The following is a 9,954-nucleotide window of genomic DNA, read 5'->3' as shown; positions in this document are numbered from 1 at the left end:
TTTTCATCACCACTAAATTCTACAATTGACCCTACAAAATGGGTGCTAGAGATTAAGCCTTTCATGTGTGAGCCCTGTCATGGTCGCTATTTACATCCTGAGATAAGAACATAAAATGTAACTCCAAAATGACTCCTTTTGATATAAGATACTAGTATCAGCCACTTAATGGCACAGTGGGGAAATGACTTGCTTAGCAAGCATGAGGTTGCCGGTTCGAATCCCCACTGGTATGTTTCCCAGACTATGGGAAACACCTATATTGGGCAGCAACGATATAGGAAGATGCTGAAAGGCATCATCTCATACTGTGCGGGAGACGGCAATGGTAACCCCTTGTGTATTCTACCAAAGACAACCACAGGGCTCTGTGGGCGCCAGGAGTCAAAGCTGACTTGACAGCACAACTTTACTTTATCGGCTGGAAAATAGCAGGGGGCAGGGAGAATTCATGGTGGCTTAAAGCAAAATAAAAGCACACACAAAAACAAAATAATATCTATAGAAAATAAATGAAGACTATACTAAGTATGAGATATAGGAACATAGGAAGCTGCCTTCTACCGAGTCTGACCCTTGGTCCATCTAGCTCAGTATTGTCTACACAGACTGGAAGTGGCTTCTCCAAGGCTGCAGACAGGAGTCTCTCTCAGTCCTATCTGGAGATGCCGGGAAGGAAACTTGGAACATTCTGCAGGCAAGCATGCAGGTGCTCTTTCCAGAGCAGCTCCATCCTCTAAGGAGAACATCTTGCAGTGCTCACACACATAGTCTCCCATTCATATGCAACCAGGGGATCAGTCATGCTTGCAAAGGGGACCAGTCATACTTGCTACCACAAGACCAGCTCTCCTCCCATGATTAACATCAAAATCAAGCTATCCTCTCAGCTGCCCTATATAGATCCCCTGCTGACAAAAAAAAAAAAAAAAAAAAGCAAAAAGCAAAAAGCAAAAGCAGCATTCCTCAGGGGGATTACTGATTGTATGAACCTCCCTCAGCCAGCCTCCTATGCTTCACCTGCCTTTCTCTAAGTCCAAGAGTTGAACAGAATAATGACTGCACATTTTGCTCCTTAACTCTGCTTCTAAGGGCTAGAGCTTAGCTTCTTTTCTCCCTTTTTCTTTTCTTTAATGAAAGCTGGGAATCTGGGCAAGCTAATGGGCTATCTAGGGGCAAGGGAACATGCTTAAAATCTGGCAAAAACCCAGAAATCCAGGGGAGATGGCAACCTTAATCTCAGAGGGCATGATGGCAGAGAAGGCAAAAGGATGGAGAAGGGGAAGGGGTGAGTTTGAAGTGAATGCAAACAACCGAATTACAAGTAATACAGTCAGAAACAGCTGGAGGAAAAATGTGGTGAGCCCTTAGTAATGTTTATTTTATTTTTTTTAACACTATAAGAGACAAGGCTGGGCAAACAACTAAAGGTGCATTTGCACCAGGATTTCCCCTAAGAGATAGCCCAGGACAGCTGGTGCTGTTTGCAGTGAATCCTGGGTGGAGTACTTGATCAGTAGAAAGCCTGAAACTGGAGAGATTGGATACTATAGTTTTGGAATTCAGTGCCACTCCTGGCAGATTCATTTTGGATCAGGAGACAATCCATCCTGAAACTTATCTGGACTGAACGCAGCAGGCCTGTCTAATCAGACATGGCCCAACAAGATGCTGGACTAGATAGCATTGGGCTTGATCCAGCAAGACTGTTCTTGTTTTTGTTGGAAATGAACAGGCGCCATGTCTGATTATCTTGCTAAGATGGCACTGCTAAAACTACTACTTCTACCACCACCACCACCACCAGTATTTATATACCACTTTTCAACAAATGTTCCCAAAGCAGTTTACATAGAGAAATAAAAAATAAACAAAGATGGATCCCTGTCCCCAAAGGGCTCACCATCTAAAAAGAAACATAAGATAGACACCAGCAACAGTCACTGGAGGGATGTTGTGCTGAGGTTGGATAGGGACAACTGCTCTCTCCTCGCTCAATAAAGAGAATCACCACTTTTAAACGTGCCTCTTTTCTCAGTTAGCAGGGGAGCAAAGTGAAGAGTCACAAGTTAATATACAGAATTGTTTCTTTAATTGTTTATAGTCACTTACTTCATCATAAAATCTGCACGTTCCTCTCTGTCTTTCAGAATAGGTGATATTTTTTATTATTAAAACACATAATAATTACTAGTGGTGGGGAAAAACAGCTTTGTGACTTTCAGGAAAATATGCAGTGACCACTAGTGACCATAGACTAAAACTGCCATAGCGATGAAGAACATTTAATATTGAGAATAAAAATGAAAAACAAAACAAAACAGGACTCTTAAAATAAACTGTAGAGACAGATATATTTAATAGCGTGCCACTGGACAAAGCTTTGCAGGAAAACAAGCCTAAATCTAGTCATCTGGTCTCGCCTACTAACCTTCTCTTGCATGCTCTTTCTTGAAACAGTCTGTGGAGCTCCCACAGATGTCACCAAGGCTGCCAAATTGAAGCTTCACATGTTTGGACCACTTTGAAGTTGAGATGGCAGAAATGGAGAATTCTGTGGAGCTGTGGTGCTTTAACTAGGAACACACATCACATTCTGTGTGGTTGTGAAATTCTGGAATAAGGAACAACCCATTAACCCCCCCACCCCCGAAAAAGTTCCGATACTTTCATGTGTAACCACAGTTGCACTCATAAGTGGTTTTAGAAGGCGACGCCAAAGGGCCAGCAATCCCAAACATGACAGTCTCCTCTGTGCTCACACACAGACACTCACACACACATTTCCAGACATGGATTGTCTACATATGAAGCTGCCTTATACAGATTCAGGCCACAGATTCATCGAGCCCAGTACTGTCTACTCCAGAAGTTCCTAACCTTGGGTCCATAGATGATGTTGGACCACAACTCTCATCATCTCTTGCAGCGGCTGCAATGTTTAGAATAGGAGTGCAAGGGGTGTATGTAGGAACACAGGAAGCTGCCTTAGACTGAATCAGACCAGCTAGCTTAGTATTGTCACCACCTGGCAGTGACTTTCCAAGGTTTCAGGCTTATACACAAGCATGTGTAGAAGAGCCTATACACAGCATGAGGCCAGTAAGAGGACAGGCAGGCAGGCCCAATTTCAGTCACAATTTGTAAGTCCAATAGTACTGGACTTTCGATACCATTTGGGGTGTATGCTATTTGCCGTAAGACACATGTTTAGTGCTGCATTGGACAACTGGATCTCTTGGAGTTCCCACTTCTCTTCTGTAGGGGTCCTGCTCTTCTTTCCTTTATAACAACACTCATCAGGTTGTGCTGCTCCTTTAGAAGCATGTAGGCACAATTCCTTCTGGATGTTGTGTCTAATTTCATGGTGTGCAGAGTATTCAAAATACTGGTTTCCTCCAAGCCCAAATAGTATTGCATTTGAAGGATTTTATTAACTTGACCACATGTGGAACAACCAAATGAAAAGCCTCTGGGGAATGCTGAAAACTAAGCAACATGTGAGAAAGGACAGCCAGAGCACCTGGTCTCCCAAGGGGATACCAAAGGTAATTAAAAACCAGTCCAATCTTAAAGAATCATTAACTATCAATAAGGATAGTAAACTTCTGGACTGCAGCCAGTCCTTTCAACTGTGCTATCACCCAAGTCTCTACATACTGAGCTAATGGCCAGGACAGCCAGTCAATCATATGGAGAGGAGAGTTGGTCTTGTGGTAGCAAGCATGACTTGTCCTCATAGCTAAGCAGGGTCTGCCCTGGTTGCATATGAATGGGAGACTTGATGTGTGAGCACTGCAAGATATTCCCCTTAGGGGATGGAGCTGATCTGGGAAAAGCAGAAGGTTCCAAGTTTCCTCCCTGGCTTCTTCAAGACAGGGCTGAGAGAGACTGCTGCCTGCAACCTTGGAAAAGCCACTGCCTGTCTGTGTAGACAGTACTGAGCTAGATGGACCTATGGCCTGACCCAGTATATGGCAGCTTCCTATGTTCCTAGTATCTGGGAACCCAAGGCTGGGAATCCCTGATTGACTGATTGGCAATACCTCATTAACATCTCAGGTGGGACTTTTTACCAGTCCTTTGGCATAAATCCTTTACCTGGAAATTCTAGAGATTGAACTTGGAGCCTTCTGCATGCAAAGCAAGTGCTTTACCACTGAGTTATGGGCCTTCTCTTCACTATGCATTTGATTATGCATTCAGCAGAGAGTACATGGGAGGAGTTCTTATTACTGTCCTGGCCAAATGAAGTTGCTTTTTGGCCCTCTGGGGTTGCATCGTCACAAGATGACAAAGACTGCAGAACAAGTCTATAACCAGCTAGCTGCTTAATCAGTCTGTAAGAGCAAGACCAGTCTCATTTTTAACCACCCTTAAGACAGGAAAAAACAGAAAGGATGCAGACCTAGATGCATAGCAGCCAATTCAACATGAGGTATAAGGGCCAAACTACACATGATGCTAATCGTGTCATTGGTCCTTGTGAGCTTGTTTTTCTTTTCCTCAATAACAGCCACAGGCGGGTTGCAGCAGGGTCCATAGCAAGGGGGAAGAGAGAATGTATCCCCACCATGATTGTGATCTCCCTGCAGTTGCTATTTGCCCTGCAAGGAAAGCTGCCATTGCTGCCAAGGCACATTCCATGCTGCTTTGGCTTGAAGATGTGTAGTGCAGTCCTGGGCCTGTTTGCTCATAAACGTCCCGTTGTGTCCAGCTGGGCTTACTCCTTAGCCAACTGTTTAGACCCACAGTCCAAAACTATCATCCTATGCACATTTACTTGGGAGTAGGCCCCCTGAGTCCCATGAAGTTTACTTCTGAGTAAACATGCATAGGTTGCACTGCGCTGTTCTGCCTTTGACGCATCCAGCCACATTCACGGTTCCCTCACCTGATGACACATCTGCATGTTTCGCCTTTTACTGTAGACCATCTACAGGTGTCTGCTGTAAAGAACCTGTAGAAGATGGGAAATCTGGAAGGGCTGCCTGTCCTCCTACAGCATGTCCCCATGCTTGTCTGTAAGCTCTTCTGAGCTGTCTGCATGGCTCATGAATGGTTCCTGATGTTAAGCAGGGTCCGACTGCTGGAAGATATTCCCCTGAGGAGATGAGGCTGTTGCTCATTGGAAGAGGATCTGCTTTGCATGCAGAAGGTCCCAGGTTCACTCCCTAGCATCTCCAGGCAGGGTTGGGAAAGACTCCTGCCTGAGACCTGGAGAACCACTAGGTAGTGACAATACTGAACTAGCAGGACCAATGATCTGATTCTGTCTAAGGCAGCTTCCTCTGTTCCTGCATACACTCCTTGCGCTCCTCTTCCAAACACTGCAGCTGCTGCAAGAGCAGCACACATCCTCTTTCTCGATGCAAGACGCACGTGATTCTTGGGGCATTCCAGTGGCAGCCCAGCACCAACCCTACTGGCCATGCAGACTGGGCCCCCTCTCAGCTTTCCCCACGCTGGCGAATCAGGAACTCCCCTCAGCAATGTAGAAGTATGTGGGCAGGAATGAGCTACCTCCTCTGGCCAGGGTTGGATCCTCCTGTCACAACGCAAAACTAATGAGGGAGCGAGTACTGCAGAGAGCGAAAAGAACGAAAGTGTTACGATCAGGTCTGGAAGCGCCATTATCTAATTTACTGCTAGAAACAGCAGCAGGGTCAGGACACCCCGTAACTAAATCTATCCATCACTGTCACTGCACAGCCAGCACTTCTGCTCCACAGAACCATACGCTCCGTGTTCCCAGGGACCTTTCTGTCTTGTGTAAAAGCTTCTCAGGTCCTGCTTGGCTGTGAGCCTGGTGCTGCCTGATACTTGCAGAGTCCCAAGTGCCAGAGGGATTACAGGACTGGCAGGACTTCAGTTGGGGGAGAGCCAGCAGATACCACACGGACAATAGATGGTGGGTGTAAAAAATCACCCCAAATGTGTTGGCTTTCAGTAATAGGCCAGATATAATTCATTACTTTGTGATTAATAAAACTGGTGATTTAGCAACCACGTCATTCCCCCGGGATCTACTATGATCCCAGGCACTTCTTGCTTCAGTCTGCAGTGACAGCCAAGGATCTGCCAAACCAAGAATCCTGGATTCAGCTGTGGTGCCCAGTCCAGAGGGGACCTGACCCCTGGAGATCTAACCATACTACTTTGGCTTAAGACAAAAGTGATTTTACAACCCAGGGATTGTGTTTGCTTGCACCACCCCGGCCCACAAGAGAATGCATTAGCCCTGTCTCTAAATATGGATACTTTGGGATGGAAATTAAGTCATTTTGCCTACTGCGGTTGTTAACATGAAGCTCATTGGTTTTGGACAGCCACTCCTGAAAAATGTGGGGCAATGTGGCGGTGGCCCAATTACCTGACCTGAGCTGTTATTGCACATTTATCAAACTGGAAATGTTCAATGCAAAGGAAATCACCTCAGATAAACTTCCTGTTTACAAGGATAGACCATGTAGGCCAGTTTTGCATTGCCTGAAAGCATCCTAAAATAGCCTCCCTTTCGCTACAGAATGTGACTTTCAGGGTCCCCTGTTCTTCCCTGGCTTTGTTCATTTGGCACAGACAAAAAGATCGATTCCTGGCAACCCCTGCATATCTGACGGAGGGAAATTAAAGGGAGCAGAAGTGCTGCTCAGATGAAGGGCAGATGCAGCTCTTCAATGGGAAAGTGAGTGTGTTGAATTATTCAGCTTGTGCTGCCCTGCCGTGGCCATGGGGAGCAGCCAGAGCAGCAGCAAATGCTGCTTTGCCCAAGAGCAGAGCTTCTTGGCTTCACATGTCAGTCTGTGCTGGCTCAGTTTCTGGGGTTTTGGTTGAAATGCCTCCTTGGTCTCTGGTGGAGAGCTGGCAACATGCTATGGCTTCAGTAGCCCTTGAGGGAACTGCTCGTCATGACTTGGGTTTCCATTAGAACCAACAAGTTTGTTACACAGAGAACGCCACCACCTAAACTGTGGTTCGCTGGCATCACAAGGCATCCTCTGGAACTGTTGATCCATGCTGGATCATCAAAGGCCAAAAGATTCAAGGTTGCAGCAGGGGAAAAGACATGCAGAAGTCATGGGCTTCGCTTTCCAGGAGAAGGAGAAGACCATCCATGGCGTTATGAAGGCTCTTGTACTTGCCTCAAGTGATGCTACCCACCAGCTATGATCATGTAATATTAAATTCCCCAGAGCACCGGGAAGCAGCCCCCAAGTCATAAATTTTAGAGGGAGAATACTCCTTAAAGAGATTAGATTGATAAACTTAACGCCTTTGAATTCAGAAACCAAGTCCTCACCACCACAGCCATGCAATCTAAAAATACATCTGTTTAAACTAATAAGTCTGTTTAAAGGTATTTTTCCTAACTGATGATAACTGTGAAATATATTTAGCACTGAATTTGAGAGACTTTGGGCAGATTCTGGGTTGTTTGCACATAAAGGAAGTATGGATAACTTGGGAAAGGAATGCATGGAGGATGCAAGAGCCAGTGCAATTGCTGGCCAATAGAAGAAACGTTTCAAAAATATATATATTTGGGGTATCACCAGTAGATACTGTCCGTAAGTTCCACTGTTGTCTAAATCAGTAAGAGCTAGAAACACGCTTTTATTTTTTAAAAAATAAATAAATATGCCATTAGATCCTGTGTCACACCACCATATTCTGGGTTGTGCAGCCAGGTAGGTCCCCTGAAAGATGACCTTCTATATTCCCTCCTGTCCTGAGCACTTCCATCAAGAGGTCCTGGCCTGGGTTCCCCGACAGGAGTCAGCCTCAATTGTTTGTTCCCAGTGTTTGGTAATCACAGGTTTATAGCCTCTGCATATTTTAGCTATTCTATGAAAAAACCCATCTTCAGGTCTATATAAACATGCCCCCAAGGAATAAGGGCAGCATTAGGTGGGGATATAGAGGTCCATGAAAGTCCATGAACTATCACAAAAATCATTCCAGGGGAATGTTAACTCTTCTTAGGAGTGGAATGTCCCCAGCCATAAAACCACAATGTGATTAAGAGCTGCCAAGAAGTCAAGGCTTGGCTTCCTCTGAAAACCTACAGCAAACCCTGAAATATCATAAGCACAAAGGAAATCTGCCTCTCAACAAATCAGCTAAAAGGTCAAAGACCTTGAAATAATGACCTAAACCCAGGGATTTCTGCAAAATGTGAGAATGACCAACTCTTGCAAGATTCTGTAAAAACCAAGCTCCTAATGTCAGACCATACCAATTCTGACAACATTTCATTGCTTGGGGCCCAAATTCACAATTTAGTTTAGTCCCACTTTACATATCAGTGGCAATTCCCCTTTTTTGTGGGTGAGGGGACTTGGCCCTCCAGTTGTTCAACAATTTCCACATACCTGCCAACCAGTGCTTCCTCTAACTGGGATTCCCAGATGTTGTCGACTACAACTCCCATAATTCCCAAGAAACAGCCATTGCAGTTGGGGATTCTGGGAGTTGTAGTCAACAATATCTGGGAATCCCTGTTAGAGGGAACACTGCTGCAAACATGTCCCTGTTCATTCAGGTGAAATACTCCCATTATTCCTAGCCACAATTTATTGAGGCTGGGGAAGATGGGAGTTGTAGTTCAACAACAGTTGGAGGGCAAAGTTTGCCCACCCATCTTAAAGGCAAGTAAAAAGGGAAGGTGCTCTTTTAAACAGAAATATGAGCAACAGAGCACATGTGCCTATTGTGTTGGATTCTTTTCAGTTGGTGCAGCCTGAGGATGTGGACAAGATCATCGGCAATGTGCGGGCAATGTCATGCACTCTAGTCTAGATCCTTGCCTTTCATGGCTAATAAAATCTGCCAGGCAGGGTACAAGCAGGCGATTGGAGGCTATAATCAAATCTCAGTTAAGGAAGGGCAGGATGCCATCATGCCTCAAGGAGGCGGTGGTAAGACCAGTATTAAAAAAGCCCTCTTTTGACTTTTCCAACCTGAATAATTACAAACCTGTTTCTAACCTCCTCTTTTGGGGCAAGGTGAAAGAGCATGTTGTGATGTCTCAGCTGCAGAGTGTCTTGGATGATACAGATTATCTAGATCAGGGGTTCTCAGCGTTGGGTCCCCAGATGTTATTGGCCTTCAACTCCCATAATCCCCAGCCCTAGTGGCCTTTGGTTGGGGATTATGGGAGTTGAAGTCCAATAACATCTGGGGGCCCAACGTTGGGAATCTCTGATCTAGATCCCTTTCAATCTGGCTTCCACCCTGGATATGGGACTGAAACTGCCTCGGTTGCCCTAGTGGATGACCTACGCTGGGAGCTTGATGGGGGAGTGCATCCCTGTTGGTTCTGCTCAACCTCTCAGCAGCATTCGATACCATCGACCATGGTATCCTTCTGGTGCACGTCTTGAGTATGGGGATTGGAGGCACTGCTTTGGAGTGGTTTTGGTCCTTACTAGGGGGAATGGTCCAGAAGGTGGTGCTGGGGGACTACTGCTCAGCTCCTTGGCCATTGGCTTGTAGATTCCTGCAGGATTTGCTTTTGTCCCCCATGCTGTTCAACAACATCTACATGAAACCGCTGAGAGCCATCATTGGACTGAGTTGTCAGCAATATGCAGATGACACTCAGCTCTATCTTGCCTTATTGCCCGATCCTATAGAGGCAGTGGATGAACTAAATTGGGGGATGGAGGCCATGATGGGCTGGATGTGGACTAGTAAACTGAGATTGAATCCAGAAAAGACGGAGGTGCTGTTGGTCAATAGGAGAACCAATTGGGATGAGGGGATTTGACCAGTTCTGGATGGGGTTGCACTCCCCTTGAAAGAACAAGTGCATAGCTTGGGAGTATTACTGGACCCTGCTCTGCTTTTAGAAGCTCAGGTGGAGGTGGTGACCAGAGGTGCCTTTGCACAGTTTGGGCTAGTGCACCAGCTGCGATGCTTTCTTAAGAAGGCAGATGTGGCCACAGTTACCCA

Source organism: Hemicordylus capensis, chromosome 2 (assembly GCF_027244095.1).
Source record: "Hemicordylus capensis ecotype Gifberg chromosome 2, rHemCap1.1.pri, whole genome shotgun sequence".
NCBI lineage: Eukaryota > Metazoa > Chordata > Lepidosauria > Squamata > Cordylidae > Hemicordylus > Hemicordylus capensis.
The sequence above is the reverse complement of the archived record's forward strand: the minus strand, read 5'-3'. Positions refer to the sequence as shown.